This window comes from Lepidothrix coronata, unplaced genomic scaffold (assembly GCF_001604755.1).
Source record: "Lepidothrix coronata isolate B3197 unplaced genomic scaffold, Lepidothrix_coronata-1.0 Scaffold24, whole genome shotgun sequence".
NCBI lineage: Eukaryota > Metazoa > Chordata > Aves > Passeriformes > Pipridae > Lepidothrix > Lepidothrix coronata.
The window spans coordinates 6,866,975-6,885,096 of NW_016690204.1; the positions used below are offsets into that span (position 1 = coordinate 6,866,975).

Consider the following 18,122-nt stretch of genomic DNA (forward strand, 5'->3'; position numbering starts at 1 on the left):
CGTGGGACGGAGCCTGGCACAATCACAGCTATTAACTGCAAGTTCTGGAAAAATATATACTTTGCTTCTTTTTAGCTCTATAAACTGTTACAGAGACTAGCAAAGCCTTATTATTATAATATTTGCTGTTCTCTTAAAAAACACAACCAACTTCTATTGGACAGAATTCAACATACTATTCAGATTCAGCAATAAACTAAATACTCATTAGACATGAATTCAAAATAAGGTAAGCAGAATTAGAGATTACTAGCAACTTCCATTTAGAGGGTCTTGAAAAGATCAAAATGATTATATCTGACCCAAAATTCAGTGCACTCATGCAGGTGGTTCCCAGTTAAGCAGGCCCTACTCAGAGCTTTAGGACAATTTAGAAAACCTCTCTTTCACAAACCTTTTGCTGCATATTGACTTGCACCAACACATCTACTTTCAGATATTAACAATGCAAACAATAACTTGAATTAGCTCCCATGGAAACCAGTCAACTTGTTGCTCTTAACTTCTGAAAGCAAAACTTTTAAAATTTAACCCACTAATGGACAAAAGAAAAATTTAGAAGGTGACAGATTAATGTTTAATTAAAAAAAAGATAAAAATCAACTTGCTGTACATCCTAGAGCAGCAGTTATTTACTGTGCAGTCTTTACCTGATTTACACTATAATTGCTTAGAGTTCTACAATATTCTTTTGTTTCCTATTTTTGATCATGTACCCACCATGTAAAATCATGACAGAGGTTTACGACACGTATTTGTCTCAAATGACTGGTTTTACTTCAAAGTTATTAGAAATATTTAATCTTCTCATCCATTCTATCTCCTTTAACTAGAAAGAAAAGAGAGACCTGGTCCAAAACCATGAATGTATCTGGTTTACAAGTCCATGGAACTTCACTTGACACTGGATGCTGTGACATTTTGAATAGCAACAAAAGCACAATTAAGGGCTAATTAAAGGTGGTGGGGTAAGTACTGAGATGATTTTTTATAGTGCTGCTGTCCTGCTTAGACAAAACCACTGGGTGAGCTACACCCCTGGATTCTGAAGGCTCTCCTGGCATTCCCAAAGGTACTCACAGCTACACCCCTGAAACAGTGTACTCCTCACATGAGCTGTGGTACAATTGCTCATCTCCCTTAACTAAACACGGGCAGTGACACGACGTTTTGGCAATCCCATAATACCACTCTGGGCTCTTGCCAGCTCTTGTAACACACATAAATTATTCTCCACTGATGTGTCATTATTCTACGGTCAGAGTGAGGTCCAACCTTCCAGCAAAAGCTGCCTCTGCAACTGGGCAGAGATGTGTAATTGCTTGGCTTAAAAGCATTCCTTCCTATTCCAAACTCTAAAAAGCACGGAAGGAGCACAGTTGTTTCATCACTTCTGTATCAGCTGTTCCTCAGATTCATGGCTCCAGGAGGATGACCCCCTCTCTCCAAGTTCCACCTCCTGGTAAAGCAGGGAGAAAGAAAAGTTTTCCCGCTTTCCTGGAGGGAGAACAGTGTCACACTGCACTGCTCACCTGCTTACAGCCCACTCTGCATTGTGACCTGATTTTTGATACAACAGTGACAAAAGATCCCAATGTGAATGCAATTACATCAGTTGTAATAGATTAACATCTTGCAGGATCTTCCCCAGAATTAAAGTGTTTTGGGTGGTTTTTTTTTAATAAAAACACCAAAGCTGCATACAGAAAGAATGCTGAATTCCATGCACTTAAGCACAGGCTTTCAGGAAGAAAAATTCCTCAGCAAACCACAAAATATCAACCCCAAGATTCCTAAATATTGGAAATTAAGCATGAAGATACACCACATACATGGTATTATGGCTGTAACACAAAAATAAATAAATTGGTTAAAGATGAAATTACTCTTTACTAAACAAAAGCCAAACTAACTTCTCAAATCAAGCACATTTCTTCTAACAAGGACATTAATACTCCCTGTGAACAGGGTAAGAGCACAGGAAGGAATATCACTTATTATTTTTTTATAAATACAGATCCAAGAGTATAAGTGATGTAGTTTAATCTCCAGATCAACACCCATATTCTAAAATAACCAGAAAAATGATGTTATTAGTATGTTGCCTGAAAACTCTGATGTTCTAAACAGTTTAATGCTATAATCCCCAGTCCATGCCCTTGTAGCTTTAAGAACCAATTTCTCACGATCTCCAAAGCTAAAATGAACTGGAATTCCATTTTCCATACTGAAATTAGCTAAAGACTAACAGGGCAGAAACCCTGGGTCAGGAGAGTTTATGTTGCCTAAGGCCACTTTCAAAGAAGTCTTATCTGTTAAACTATTGTGTTCCAATATTTCATTCCTTACAAAGCTGTTTGTTTAAAAATAAATAAATAAGAAATAGAACATTGTTTACAATAGATTTCGGCACAAATTGCTACACTTAGCAGCTGTAACACATCTAATTTCTGTATTTCTTGGGATCTTTCTTGTAATACAAATTGAAGTAAAAAAGCGCCAGTAAACCTTCCCCTTAAAAAACAATCATCATTCTCATTTTCCTCAGTTATAAAGGAGAGGGAAAAGTCCTGTGTTTATGCAGAAATGGCAGTAACCAAGAATAAGCTGATCAAGGAAGAAACATAATGGCCCTTAGAAATACTTAAAATCTCAAGAATCACTTAACAGAAATTTATTAAACAGAGAAAAAGGCCTCATGTATTAAAAGATATAAATGTCATAAGTGTAGACTTAAAAATGAGAAAACCTGACTGCAACACCTTCATTCATTCCACCAATTATTTCCAAATATCATATTAATTTAGGAAAATAATGTTCATAAATGCATGATTAAAATAATAACACAACACCACCAGAGCATCTACTTCAAGGGTTTACCAAAGCTAAATCAGTTACTGGCAAATTAGGTCCAGTGGCACAGAGATTAAATACAGGGTTCTGTCAGAACAACCAAGTGGCTGAATAATTCTCTCCCCTCAGCTGAAAATATTCTTCAGTCATGGAGTAAACTTCATGAGCTTCAGAATGCAAAAAAAATCCTTAAAACATAGGCTGAAATACTTTCAATATATTCTCCTTCTATCCCTCTGCAGTACTCTAATGAAAAAGCTCTTACTGACCATTTCTTCTCCTGAACACATCACAGCTAGAGTAGCAGTCCATTTATGAACTCATTAGCCTAAAAACACTTGGAGCCATAATTTCTCTCCTACATAATACTTTTACCTGTACAGCAGACATTTCTGGTCTTCAGCAGCATAACAGAAAATATCTTGCTTTAGTATGTCTTCTGATCTGTAGCATTTCCATCATTTAACAGTTATCCAATGTCATTTATTAGGGTGTTTCAAAACACTTTGGTTTGATCTATTTACTAACACTAAAACACACAGTGTTTTTAATCATGAATAAATCAGTAAAAACAGGCTGGAAAACCTAAGCAATCCCACTCTTTCCTCAAAGAAACATTTTTGAGCAGCACTCAAAATATAAAAAAAAAAAATACTACAAAGCTTGATTAGAAACTCTGTTGGAAAATACTGATTTCTCATGAAAACAAGATATTTCTTAAATATAATCTGGTCAGATATAAATACTACAGCTCAGGTTTCTTTTGCTCTTGCCTTTTTTTCATAATTCCTTTTCTAGATCAGATCATAGTTCCTTTCTTCCCCAGACCACTTTAGTACCATTCCTGATTCCTCTCCCTGAATTCTCAACTTGTTTCTATCCTCCATATATCACTAAATCACCTCTCAACTCAGCTTCCACTTTACCCATCACAAATGCTCTGTATACCATCCTTCCCTGATAACCTTTTCCTCTCCTGACCATGTTCCTCAGCCAGCCAGGATAAGGCTTGGATTGGGCTTTCAAAAGTCTACTACAGATGCCAAGAACCCCCAGGCAGATGAGAGATGCTTATGGAACTGTATCTTTTGGAATACCTTCTGGCTCCACCTGCCCCAGATATTTGAGAAACAGCAGAATTTCGACCCGTGTCTGTCCAGGAGTCTCCCTGTGGTTAGTCTGCATCAAAGGGCAGCACCTTCCCGTGATTTATCCACACTCCACGTCCGATGGCTGGTTGGGCTCCACATTCTCCCCCTGCTCCTGCTCAGAGCATTCTCAAAGCAGAGAAAGATGAACTGTGGGCTGGAATAGGTTAAAACCATCTGCATTTCACCCCTTCCCAGAGATTCCACCTTTCTGTTTTCCCAATCCTGCGTGCCCAGATTTTAAAATCAGGCACATTCTACAGGACCTGGTGAAAGAGCCATCAAATGGTTCAACTGGCAGAACAGAGGAAGGGTGGAACATCTGGCAGAGGAGGGAGGATCTCATTCCAAAAATCACAAATTACACTGTTATTCACAGAAGCAAAGAAAGTTGGTTGAAACCATCTACAGCTGTAGAGTGAATTATTTAAGGCTTGATTCACATTGGAAGATTTATAATCCCCATAAAGATGGTTTATATTTTTCAAACACTGACAGTGTTTGCTCAGTACTTCGTATGCAAGTGCTGCTGTATTATTTGACATTAACATAAAGAAACATTACTGTAAATAACCCATACAAATTCAGATATAATAAAGACTGCAACATAAAGCAGTAACTTCTCTTGAATTAAGTATTTACTAGAAACACAGTCAGTGATCTCTACCCTCATAAACTGTGAACTGAAATCAGACACTGCAAATGAAATTAGTGTTGAATACATTAAGGAGAAAATGGTGAGGTTTTGTCTTTTCTGGAGCTTCACACACAGTTGTGAAGTTGTGTTGTAGCAGCTCTCAGTACTTACCTAAAACACATGAGCCAAACTACAGAAACATTGGAAATTTGTAAAGAAATAACAGCAAGTCCCAAAGGAATGACCTGTTAACTGATCACCTTTGCCTTTGGAGCAATTCCTTGCTATTGGTGAGATAAAGTATTATCAGCACTTTCACTACCTCCAAACTGTATCTAAGATTTGGATTTCTTACCTGAAACCAGGTTTGCAAAAATACCTACATCAGTACAAGCTCATGTGCTCCTCTGGAGGACAAGCATTAAATTCTGCAATTTTTTCTAAAAACACCCCACTCTGTAAAAGTGAATAACTTAAAAGCAGAGCTGACCTGCAAACACACAGCCTTCACTGTCCATTTGGCCTCCAGCTGCACAGCAAAGGCTGCTGCACAGTCATACTAAATCAAAGAGGGTCTGAATTTATCTATTTTCAGAATTTTCTTACTAGGAGTGTGCAAAAATGTATTGCTCTCTTTTGGATGTGAAGTGAGCACAAGTATAACTATGAGAGGAAAATGTGTGAACGAGCATACAGCCACCCAAAAATATTATTGATCTGAATAACAGCAGATCTGACACATCAGTACTAAATGGTGTCAAGAGCTGATTAAAAAAAGGATTTTTTAAACTATTTCCTAATTCACACAGGTTACAAGGCTTTAACAAAAACCTTATAAACACACTAAGGATATTTATACAGAGTATGGCTGTACAAAGAGTACAAGTTACATACTGGAAATCATTAGCAAAACACTGAGGCATTTCTTCTTGGGTACCTGTCTTGAGCTGTACTTTCCATAGAAAAATACGTTTAAAATGATATTTTTTTAAAGAGAATATCCTAAAAAATAACATCCCAAGTGACATATCATAATGAAAAACCACACTCAAAAATAGTTCAGAGAGATTTATTACTCCACTCAAAAACTCCTAAAATAATGCAGAAATAGTGCAGTTCAGACCAACCATAATGAACGTAAAGACAGTGATACCATAATTCCCTCTGAACACCTCTGTGTGAGGGATTACTCACACAAAGAATTGCATCTGTAGCACTGTGGAGTGAGGAGACCCCACCACAGACACAGTTACACACCCATTTCCCTGCTTATGTTACATCACAACTATCCCTTTCCTAAAGCTTTGCTGACATGTGCCTCTAAATCCTGAAGAGCTTTAAGAATGTGTTCAACTTTGTGCACCCCATTTAGTCTCAGAAACACATGCTTAAAGCTTTGCTGGATTGCAACTTCACCAAGCAACACATCTTCATTTTTAAAATTAGTCAGAATGTCAGCAGCTGGAATTCTACATCTCTTCTATTTATTTTTTCTATAGGAAATACTGAAAAAGTTGCCACTCATGAGATATAAGAAACATTTATGGGTATTAACTGGACTTTACTGGAATACACTAACAACTTGAACTCATTTTAATGAGTTTCTCTGCTGAATTTTTATGAGCTACCTCTTTTACATTTAGAGTAAAGAATGACTGGCACACTAATTTTAATGTCTCTAGAATTTTTATTCACATTTTTAGCAACTGTTCCCCAGCCTTCCAGCAGGCTTCTAGTATTAGAAACAAAATGTGGGAATAAAAACACATGTCTGTGTGTATATATATATATATTTATATATAAGTATATAAACTAGGGCTAATCATCTCACAAATTCAGTCTTAGAAGGATAGAAAAGCAGCACGTTTTCTTTTTGTCTTTATTTTTAGCGTTTTGTTCATTGGTGTTTCACTAGTTGGTGTGAAGATCAAAAATCAGTTCAACTGTGACTTCTCTCTCACTTTGTTGCTCTTGGCATCCTGCCCAGCTTGAAGCCCGTCTTCAAACATTTAATTAATGGCTTTAGCCAAGTACCCAAATATGAAATCTTAAAATACTGTCCACTGAGTCAACAATCACAGAGACCCAGTTTATTGCACAAGTGCAAAACTGTTACATTAACATCTGGGTTTAATAACAGGAATGTGAATACTTTAATAAATTCTGTAACGTGCATTTGCTTTGGAGTTTCAGGATATGGAAGATTTTTGTGGCTGTGGCTTCGACAGAGCCTCAACAACCACAAGGAGCAGTTCTACAGAAGCCATCAATCTTCACCACAGAAGGAAAGTTTGGAAATGTTGTATGCCATAACTAATACAAGGCAATTTTGGCTCTTGAACTTCAGGTGCTAAAGAGGCTTAAACAAGGCCAGGAATACTGTTTCCCTGTCCGCAGTGCAGCACGGAATAGTTTCATTTCAAGAAGCAAACATGAAACATTCATGGCTGTCAAGTGCAAATAGGCCTAATTTCAGTTGTTGATCTCTTTTTTTGGGCACGCTGCTAGGAGAGCAGCAGCTACACTCCCAGTCAGAGACAAGGGTTGTAGATTTACTAACCCAGCACACCAAGTGAACTGGTTTGCCAAGTCTAACCAACCTGCTCTGCTCTTCGTGCAGCCCGAACACAACCCTCCACACCCCTTGCCTTCAGGTTAAAGGAAGCTCCCCTCTCTGCAAGTGTATCCAGTTGCTCTTTTCTTGCCTAACACCGCAGTTTTGGGGTATGCTGGAATACATCAATGCTCCAGATACAAAACTGGGTATACACAGAAGGTGGTTTGTATGTCTTGCTGTCCCTTCCAGTCTCTGGAGCAGTTCTTAGCCATGAAAGTCACGTGCAGTGTGTGGAACCAATGCTCTGGTCCATCTAAGGGGGCCTCAGTAGAAATTATCAAGGAGATTTTAAGCTTGGTGGTCTGTCTCAGTTAATCTGAAAATCAGGCAACCCCTCTCATCCCCCCAACAAAGCCGTTTTTCCCCATGCAAGAGGAGGAGCAGGATCAGAATTCTCACTGTTTGGGGACCAGGAGAACACAGAGGCACACAGTTCCAAAACTGAGAATGTTTTAGTTGAAATAACCTAAATTCCTTGTTTTACTGAGCTGCTTGATTTCCCTCCCTAACACCTCCTGAGACAGCACTATCAGCAGCCATTAAACTCTTTGGTTACTCCCTCTGAAACAGAGGTTTCCTCATCTCTACCAGGACTGATTTAACCAAACCACACTGGGTCTGGTGGCCCTTTGCAAGTGCTGGGCTGGGATGAGCCTGAATCACTGCAGAAAAACTGTTAAAAACAAACAAAATGCTCCATAGGCCAAAGTTTTACCTACCAACAGCAAAACTATTCACATTTGGAAAAAGTCTAATATAATCTCTGAAGGCTTGCAAGCATGACAGTCCTTTAAAAAGAGAAAATATTGTTCAATCAGCATATAAATATTTAATTCAGAATTCTAAGAGGTAATTAAAAATTACTTGTATCAAATGCCAAAGCATATAATCACAGAAACTTTCTCTTAGTTCATGTAACACAGGTACTACATATCTCCAAATTTCTGTTTGTATAGGAACATATCTCTTGGAAAACCTGCCATTTTAACAGGATTATAAAAGCAGCACAATTTAAAGGGATGCACTTCTCACTAAAAAAATAGCTTTATTTACAAAATGGATTTAGAAAGTTTTAATTATTTTAAGCTACAGCACTTACCTTGTATCTCTTGCCCCCCTCTGAAGTGTCCGTTTCAGCACATTTCTGGTCAGTTGGAAAGTAAAGAAGAAAAACAGAAGTCACAAAAATGTCACAAGGATTCATTATTTTCAAAGTTACATATTCTAGTCCATTTAAGAAATTAAAGCCCTAAGAATATTAATTCACCTTTCTCAGTTTTTGCAGGTTTGTGATGTTAAAGTATGTTACTAGGCTAAACTCCTGAGAGTAAACTGATTCTAATGTGCTCTAAGCAAATCTTTTAGCACCTTTTCTGTTACTACTCAAATTCTAAGACCTTATTTGTCCTTCCAGTTACCTCTGGCAAGAATAACAGTGGTAAAACCCTCTTCTTTTAACTCAGCTACAACATAGAAGACCAGTTCCAGCTCCTTTAAGTCCATCTTGCATAATTTCTTACAGCTGGAATGTCTTCACACTTGGAAGATTAAGTGCCAATTATATCTAAGCACTATAACTTCATTTAATAATAGAAATATATTCTAGTTTTCTACAGATTCCAATGCAATGGACCCTTTATAAAGGAAAAGAAACTGCTCACATGACATTTTGTCTTTTTGCTGTGACAACTCAAACATATTTGTTCCTTCAGCTACATTTAATTTATTAGTACATTTTAGAGTATGTGTGAACAAATATACATATACAGACATATGATGATGTCAATAGAAACCTAAAGCATATTAAATTTAGAAAAGTTCAAGAAACCAGTTATTTTTAAGGCTGGAATTTATCACATGCTGTTTCATATAACATTAATGAGGTTTTCCTGGTTTGGGTTTGAAGCCAAAGGTATCAGCCTTAAAACATCCCATGCATTGCCCAGCCACACAATGTTCTGTTTGTTCCCAGGGATGGATCCTACAGATTGGGGTTTTCTTCTTTTAATGGATTCCATGCCCAAAGGCTGAAGCTGATGTTGTGGTTTCCTTATGTATCAGTGACAGAGGTTAAAAACTAAACATATAAAAAACCAAACCAAACCACTCACAAGGAAGAGGTTATAAGAGGGAAATGGCAAAAAGGCCTAAAAAAAAAGACATGGCCAATGAAAAAATATATTCCCTCTTCCTTCCAATATTTATTTCATCAGTAATCCTAACATTGTTTAAATAACCGTAAACCACAACCAAGCACATTCCCTACCCAATATCATATTAATCCATCATTTCACCAATTATCTAATTTGATTGCTTGACTAACAAGCCAAGGCTCCAATTTACTAAGCATTTTATGCATATAAATACTAAATTTGTCTGAATATCCATGCATTAACCTCCACTTTTGAAGCTTTTTTATACTAACTCATTCAACGGAATCCCACAAATAAAAAAGGTAAACATTAAGGTGATTTTCGTGTTGTTGGATGACTGCATCAAGTTGTTTTCTACACTCCTCTAAATACTGCCAAATCCTCAAAGCTGTTCTGCACTTCCAGTAACATACCAGGGATCTTCAGCTTCCAGATGTGTTTATTTGCTTAGTAACCAGTGTCATTACCAGACAGCACTCTGTCAAGTTTTAAATGCAAGTTATACCACAAAAATCACAATTTGCCCTAACTAATTACACAGGAAAGAAAACTTCAGAAAGGAACAAGATAAAATGTCAAACATTAAGAGAGTAATTTTATCAAATGCCAGCTGTGCCTTTGTTGAGAGCTTTAAAACCTCAATTAATTGAAAAACTGTGCATTTTTCCACCTTAAAGGAAAAGAGAGAGTGTCAGGAAGAAGTGTGATCACCTGCCATAAACAAGAACTTTGGAACATGCCACACTCACAGGACAGTGCAAGCTTGTTTTTTTTCTTAAGAGGTGAGTGATGTTTAAGTCTTAAGTATTTTAGACATATTGACACATGAGATTTCATGGTGCTCTGTGCTGAACACGCATGAAAAGATAATTTTCTAATGTTTACTTTGTGACTAAATAAATTATTTCCTTTAAATCTTGGAAGTTGCCTGCTGCAGCCAGGAAATCATGGTTTTCCTCTCAACTGCACTAAGATAGACCAACAGCACTTTTCTGCATTGCACACTTGGACACCAATGCAAAACCCAGATAAATGGAATAAAGGCAAAGGCAGAAAGGACGGCACTGCAGCACAGCTCTGCACCTCGTTCCCCGCATCCCGAAGAATGCCAGTGCCACGAGTGCCACCCGAGTGCTTTGGCCCTGGGATGCAGATCTGTGCGAACAGGGGCTGTGGATACACGTGTGAACAGAGCTGATGATATAATCACAGAATCGTCAAGGCTGGAAGAGACCTTTAAAATCATCCAGTCCAACCACCAACGCAGCGCTGCCACTGTAACCCCCAAACCACTGAACCACCTCCAGCGATGGTGACTCCACCGCCTCCCGGGCAACCTGTTCCGTGCCTGACCACTCTAAAACGGATTAACCAAGTGCCACCCAAACCCCGTGTGTCACAGACAACAAACCGAGCTCGTTAACAGCCGCTGCTCTCCCCACAGCTCGGTGACCCCGCGCTGGGTCACGGCGTGCAGAGGTTTCCCCTCGCGGCTCCCATGGCCGGGCTCGGGCCGTGCCCGCACTGCCGCCCTGCTGCCCAGGGCCCCGCGCGTCCCCCGGGAGGTGTGCTCCTCTCCAGCAAATACCGATAAAACAACGGGGCACATCCACCCGCGGCCGGGCCGCGGCAGCCGCGTCCCAGGGCGCGGTGCGGGCGCTGCGGGCACCGGCAGCTCCACCTGCGCGGGGCCCGGAGCGGCCGGCGGAGCTGCGGGGCCGCCCCACCACCACCCCCGCGCCCCTCCAGGGCCCCTGCCCGCCCCCGGCGCTCCCTAAGAGGCGCAGCCCACCCCGGGGCCGGGCGGCGGAGCAGCTCCCGCCCGGTGACCCCACCAGCCTGGCCCGGCCCGACCCGCGGCCCCGCTGCCGCCCGTGAGTCGCGGTCCCCGCGCGGTGCCGCCCCGCGGTGCCCCCCGCCCGCCCCGGCTCACCCCGGCCCGGCGCGGCCGCGGCCATGTCCGTGTCCATGTTCCTCTCGCGAGCGCTGCGCCGGAACCGCCCCTCCCGCGGGGGCCGCGCGCGGGGGCGCGCGCGTGTGGGAGGCGGGGGGCGGGCGAGGGGGCGGGGCCGCACATCCGGGCACTCGCGCCCCTCAGAGCGGCGCTGAGGGCACCGTGGGTATCGCGCCCGGAGCGGAACGGCGGAGTCAAAACTGGGTCGGAAAAGTCCAACGTGTGACCCAACACCACCTTGTCAACCAGACCAGGGCACTGAGTGCCACGGCCAGTCGTCCCTTAAACACCTCCAGGGACGGTGACTTCACCACCACCCCGGGCAGCCCATTCCAATGTCTGATCACCCATTCTGTGAAGAAATTCTTCCTAAAGTCCAGGCGCAGCTTAAGCCTGTGTCCTCTCATGCTGTCACGAGTTCCCTGGGAGCAGAGCCCGACCTCCACCTGGCTACAGTCTCCTTTCAGGTAATTGTAGAGAGCGATGAGAATCCCCTTGAGCCCCCTCCAGGGCAAACAGCCCCAGCTCCCTCAGCTGCCCCTCATCACACCTGTGCTCCACACCCTGCCCCACATCCACTGCCCTTCTCTGGATCCTCTCCAGCCCCTCATGTCCTTCCTGAACTGAGGGGCCCAGAACTGGACACAGCACTCGAGGTGTGGCCTCACGAATGTGTCCCCCTCACAGGGGTACAACCCCTGCCCTGGTCCTGCTGCCACACTGTTCCTCATACAGGTAATTTCTGAACGTTCGGGGGTCCCTCCCCTGTCCCGGGCAAACCGGCCCGTCCCTCACAGCCACTCCTTGGCCGAGTGGCCCCCAGGGCTGTGGCCGCCCCTGCCCAGGTGGCCCTGGGTGCTCTGGCCGTGCCCGGGAATCGGGCCCGGGGCGGGTGGAGGCTGAGGGGAGCTGGGGTGAATATCGCTCAGGCCCTCAGCGCACCCCTCCACGAATTTGAAATTCGAAGCAAAACTCAGGGCATGGCTTCAAATGTCGGCTGTGCAAACACTCACAAACAAGATGGGACTCATACCTCGTGCGTTTTACCTTCAGGCTTAGCTGTCAGTGTCTGAGGTGACTGAACTTGATTCAACATCAAACCAATCACGAGGAAAAAAAAAAATCCCTCAAAGAGGTTTTGGAAACCTGATGATTTATGCTTGAGAACGTGCAGTAGAGAACACCGGTGCTTATTCTGCAAGCAGAATATGACCATGCACGCACACAATAATTTATTGCACATGTTGAGCAACACTGTGCTTACAGCAGTGAATATCTAACAAATTGACTTTTACTAATACCGAGCCAGTCCTGTTCTGTCTGTACACTGCATCAGGCCCGTTATTATGCAACCCTGATGCTTTTGGTTGTTGTTTTTTTTTTTTTTTTTTTTGGTTCACGGCTTAAGGACCGAGCTGCCACTTGGTGCAATGGTCTAATACAGCTTTTTTATTATTTGCCATTTCCTAATGTCTTTCTGGGAGACTGTGTTGTGCTGACCAAGCTAAACAAGGTTCCCTGCTCCAAAGAGTTTTTTGGTGCATCTGTTAAGCAGTGACACCATAGGCACAGAAAAAAGGTCACGTTTTAATTTCTTATAGTTTTAAGACAACATTGCAATATGCTTCACCATAAACAAATGCTTTGACATTTAAAGAATTACTTGTTCGAATTGTTTTAGATGGATTGGAAGGGTTATTATTTGTTTGGCTTTTTAAAACAGGGTACATATCTCCTTTCTCTAGATTACAGTCAGCTAATCAGATTTTATCCAATTTCAGAACAAACTAAAAACAGTGACCTGGAAACTTAGCAATGAACTATGTAAAGATCTCATTAAAACCAGTAATTTGCTCCAGATTTACTTCTGTCCCTCTTCAAATGAAATAGTTCAAATGTGAGTCTGCTTTTAAAACCAGAATGCGAACATCCACCGATAAGTGCTCAGTTTACCGTGTAGCATCTAAGCAATCAAATTAGGGTTACAAAGCAGTTAAGGTGTCCTGCTGTGCTATTACCTTACTTGGAGACAGTCCTAAAACGTTGGAAATTAAGGCAGAGAAATGGATACAAGTTCAGTGGATGTCTGTTGTGTCCAAACATCGTTTTCTCAAACTGGCAGAAACAATACTCTAAATTCAGGACAGATGTAACACAAGCAGGTATTGCTGCTAGCAAAAACAGCAGGAAAAGCAACAGAGATGTATGTAAGTGGGTGAGACTGATACAGTTAAACAGAGCTGTGCAGTGGAACAACTACTGGAATGCCTTTAGTTGAGTGCATTTGGCAGGGACAAGTGCATTTAACATGGTCAGAATTTGTAGAGAGTAAAGACCTTTATAAATAAATTCTTATTCAGCAATACTACTCTGTTTTTCACATTTAGTCTCAATGGACATTTAGTCTCAAGGAGATTTCATCAGGTCATCCCAATGGCCATGCCTGGAACATATATATTATCCTTTAAAATTACCTAATATTTGCTGTTGCCCTTTTCTGTGAAATCTTCTAATTTTTTAATATTTTGGGAGTAAAACTTTGGTCTAGATAGTTCTAGGAAAACTATTAAGTAACCAACAACAACAACACCCTTACCTAAAAGTTCAATAGTGCACAGAAACCCAAAAGGATTTAGGGAAAAAAAGATTTATAATGTAAATATTAGCAAAAAATTTCAGGTGTGAATGATACTGAGGATGGGATGTCAGATAATTATGCCAAAGAAATTATGTTAGGGTTTTCCCCTTTTTTTTTCAAATGCACTGAATAACGGGAATATTTGCTGTATTAATCTCTGTGGAATGGTTTCTATTCACAAAGAATTCTTTATTTTGTCTTTTCCTAAAAGAATGAGACATCCCTTTGGTACAGAGAGATTATGTTGACAAAGTCCAGTCTTCCTCTTTACCTTTCCTTCCTTTAAGTTAGCCAACATGTTGGAAAAACAGAACCACAGAAAGATTATCTGTGATTTCAGGGGATGGTCGCTTATAGATTGCATTTCTATCTTTATGTAAGAACTGAAATTCCATCCTTATTCCAGAAATGCAGATTACCTCTTTAGGGAGCAAATGGAATCTGAGGAAACAAGCACATCCAAGAGCATTGTGTAAGAAATGTAAATCCCCTCAGTGTCACAATGCAGCCTGGAGCATTCTACTTATTTCAACATCTGCATGGGTGAAGGCACTGCCCCTTAATTGGTTAGAGGGGTATAGATGTGGTTCCTATTACAGAACACATGGAGTATTCCATGGGAAGCAATACTATAGGATACTAAAAGCCTGAAAAGGAGATATCTGAGACAAAGGTGTGTTAAAGGGTTGACATTAAACACCATTGGTGCTCATTTCTTGAAGGTATTTGTGCTTTTTGAAAGAACATGGTGATGTGAGCCAGTGAAACAGAAGACACAGCAAATCACTACTTAAAAACAGTTTCTTCCATAAAATCACTCTATGGAAATTGTCTGGCTCCACACAATAGTTCTTGTCTTTTGAACACCACCTTTCCTGTCTTGGGCATGGACATGTACAACACTTTCTTCTTGTTACAGAATAGTTCAGTGAGAGCCCTCCAAGAATAACAATGAATTCTATGTTCCCTTTCCTACACCAGGATCAGGATAGGGAACAGCAGTGCAGTGGTTTGAGCTGCCAGAGCAAAGCTGTGTGGAAAGGTGCACCCAACATTCCCTCTCTTGCTTTCAAACCACTGTCCTGCTGTTAGAAACAGGGGAACATGAGAAGCATACAAATGACACAGTGTCAGTATTTTAATATCCAAACTAATGCACAGATAAAAACATTTGTTGTGATTTATAACAAAAATGTATTTCATCATGCACTTGCAAGCTGTATAGTTAAGGGAAGGACAGTTTATTTAGTAAGACAAACCTTTTTAGGAATGATTTAGAAACTATAGATGCTTCTCAGTTCTAGTAGAGGCTTTATATAAAGAATTTCTTCTCAAGATGTATACACTGTGTTCAGATTTGTTAATAAAGACAATTCATTATTTAAAACATACAATAAAACTATTCTGTAATTAATTTTAAATAAGCACAGGACTTACCAAAATCACCCGTGTCATTTTACATGTCCAAGTCATATCAAATACAAGCAGCAGCAGTAAAATCATCAGTGTACTTGTCTTAGTTATGTCTGTAACAATCTTTGAGGACACCTCAAAGTCGTTTGCACTTTTTTCCAAGCTCTTTCCATCAGTTCTTTTCTTGAGGACATTAGAAAAGAGAGGGCTTATTGCATTTCTTCTCAACCAACAAGTCCATACTTGTGTTGATCAAAAGAAGACACTGTTGTCCAGTAATATTAAGAATCCCTTGCTGTCACTCCAGCCTGGATATAGGGCTTCCCATGAACATGGAATTGCCCTGCTGTTGGTGCAATAACCACTGCATCTGACTGCCTCATTATCAATAACAACTTGCTACTGCTGCTTAGGAAAAGATTGTCTTACAATGCAGGTCTTCCAGTCTATTTTTCTTTTTCTGATATATAAATATCTGAAAAATATATACAAGAATCACACCAGCTTTCAGTGGAGGAAATCCAATGTCACTCAATAAAACCACATTCTCTGTAAACTCTAGTGAGGAATTTTAAAAAACATGAGCATAAATTTTCAAGTAGGGTTTTTTTTGTTATCCTAATCTTGAGACATTGTGATTTGTAACATCCTTCCCAAGAAAGCACTCGAAGCCTGTGTCTGCTAACACAAATAGCTGGAGCACTTAGTTTAAAACAGAACCAAATTTATGCTATTTCAGAGACAAGCTTAGCACCTACTCAGATGAAGTGTATCATAGTTCCACCTCTCTCCAAATAGAAATGCCATGTAAATGAATTATATTAAACATCAGAATTTCTAGTTCTTGTTATTTATAGGCATAAGAATGTTTTTTGAAGCTGTTAAGTTTTTTAATTCTGCTTTAGAACATGTTGGAAACGTACCTTCATTGAAGCACTGAAAATTCATATAAATCAATTTCTGCACATTAAAATTTAAGCATTTCCCAGAATTTCTGTAAATCTGCTTTTACACCAGAGCCCCAGTGAACCACTTGGGGTTTTCTCTGTTCAGGTTGCAGTTAGTACATAGTGTGTGAGGCTTTTTGCTCAATGGAACTGTTTATTGAATGATTAACCTCTAAGAGGTTTAATTACACATTGTAAGAATTCAGATGCTGAGAAAAGCATTTTGTGATCCTTGTTCTCTGTGCCTGATATTTTGTTAGAAAGTACTTGCAGTTTTTCCAGCACAGTCCACAAAAGAACAATTAACATGGAAGCTCAAGAGAAGTTCCAGTACAGGATATGATTGCAGAAATTGCTGCTTATTAGGATATTTTGATCAGGGCAGAGGAACATGCAGAGAAAACTTTCTAGTAACAATGCAGATGTGGTTATCTTATTCTTATTTTCTAGAGAGTTAAATCCCTATTCCTTTGATATCTTAGCTTTTGCAATATCTGTCATCTGTGCTCTTTCATCATTTTAGGCAGGTTATATCCTCAAAGACTTGGACTGCCTGCAGAAAAAGAAATTCAGTTGTTAGCCTTGGCTCCCAAAGCCAAGTGCCAGCTCCATATTTGATGGGAGATACTGCATTTCATGTTAGAATTCACTGAGTAAAGACCACAATTTTGCCACATAACTTGCTGGATTACAGAATAATAGGGCAGTTAGTTTACAGCTGAGCAAGCTACTTTGAAACTAGGGCAAGAACTACTATGGCTTCTCTTAGTGCCCTATAAATTGTAATTATTACGTTCCAATATGTTCCTTAAAGGCCTGAGATCAAAGATTGACAAAACATGCTATTCAAGGACAAAATAACTACTTTCTGCAAAGAGCTTTCTCCAAAGGATCTTTAGAGCTATTCAAATAACTGAGGGGGAAGAGGATAAGTCGTTGATACAGTGTTATTTGGATTTGAACAACCTTTTAACACTCTGGTTGCACAGGCCCTCACAAAATGGCAGAATAGTTAAAAAGGGGTGGTTCTCTCACAGGAGAACAACTCCTGGAGTTCAATAGGAAACAAAGGATGGGATGTTTATGTGAAGTGTCTCATTGTGGCTGCTCTTAGAGAGAGGATGCTGGACTAGATGGACTTTTTGTGTAAACCACAGAACCAGTTCTTAGTTCTGTTGGACAGGGAGACTGAAAGAGGAGAAGACAGTTTATCAGTGTAATAGTGAAGAACTAAGGCAAAAAATATGAAAACCTCCCACCAGCTTACTGGTTAAAGAAGCAATATAAACCATTATTAATTTGAAAGAGCCCTGTTACAGTAGGCTGTAGGTCAGTAGGTCAGTAGGCTGACCTTATCTCTGCCATGAGTTTTTTGTATTCTCTAGAGAAACTTCCAATGATTTGAACCCAGTGATTATCCAGAAGGGCCCCGATGTCTGGAAGCAATGATCCTGTAGTTTTAGTCTCCATTGCCATCTGTAGCCATGCTGACCTTACTGAGTGGAGCTCACTGCAGGTCATCAGTGGCTTCTTGTGAAAGAAAACAGGGTTACACTTAGGGTTATATCTCAGAAAGTACTTAAAACCCATGAACATCGGCTGGTGCTGCACTGAGTTTTGCAGCACTACCAAACAGTAGTTGTTTTTATTAATTGTAAATTCAGTCTTGTACTGAAGCTTTAGTAGTCTGTCACAAGAAATGGATATATCTACTGATGGCATTTAAATTCTATTTTTTCATTTTTGTTTGATCCTTCCAGTG

At 40.5% G+C, this 18,122-nt stretch overlaps 1 protein-coding gene and 1 long non-coding RNA gene across 7 annotated transcripts in view; one reads left to right on the plus strand and one right to left on the minus strand.

Moving 5' to 3' along the window:
• Positions 1–953, plus strand: part of LOC108494441 — a 64,509-nt gene extending 63,556 nt beyond the window's left edge. The window contains exon 4 of the long non-coding RNA XR_001873846.1: positions 834–953. This is a non-coding gene — a long non-coding RNA (uncharacterized LOC108494441). The remainder of the gene's footprint in view (positions 1–833) is intronic.
• Positions 1–11,419, minus strand: part of MKL2 (MKL1/myocardin like 2) — a 71,259-nt gene extending 59,840 nt beyond the window's left edge. For 3 of the 6 annotated variants that reach the window (XM_017809019.1, XM_017809013.1, XM_017809020.1), the window contains exons 1-3: positions 11,342–11,419; positions 8,355–8,399; positions 7,975–8,043 (exon numbers count right to left, since the gene is read on the minus strand). The gene's annotated coding sequence lies outside the window, so the exon portion shown is untranslated. Of the gene's footprint in view, positions 1–7,974; positions 8,044–8,354; positions 8,400–10,642; positions 10,768–11,341 lie in introns of those variants that run through there. The other 3 variants (XM_017809015.1, XM_017809014.1, XM_017809016.1) reach the window with 3 other exon arrangements.
• Positions 11,420–18,122: the final 6,703 nt, after the last annotated feature.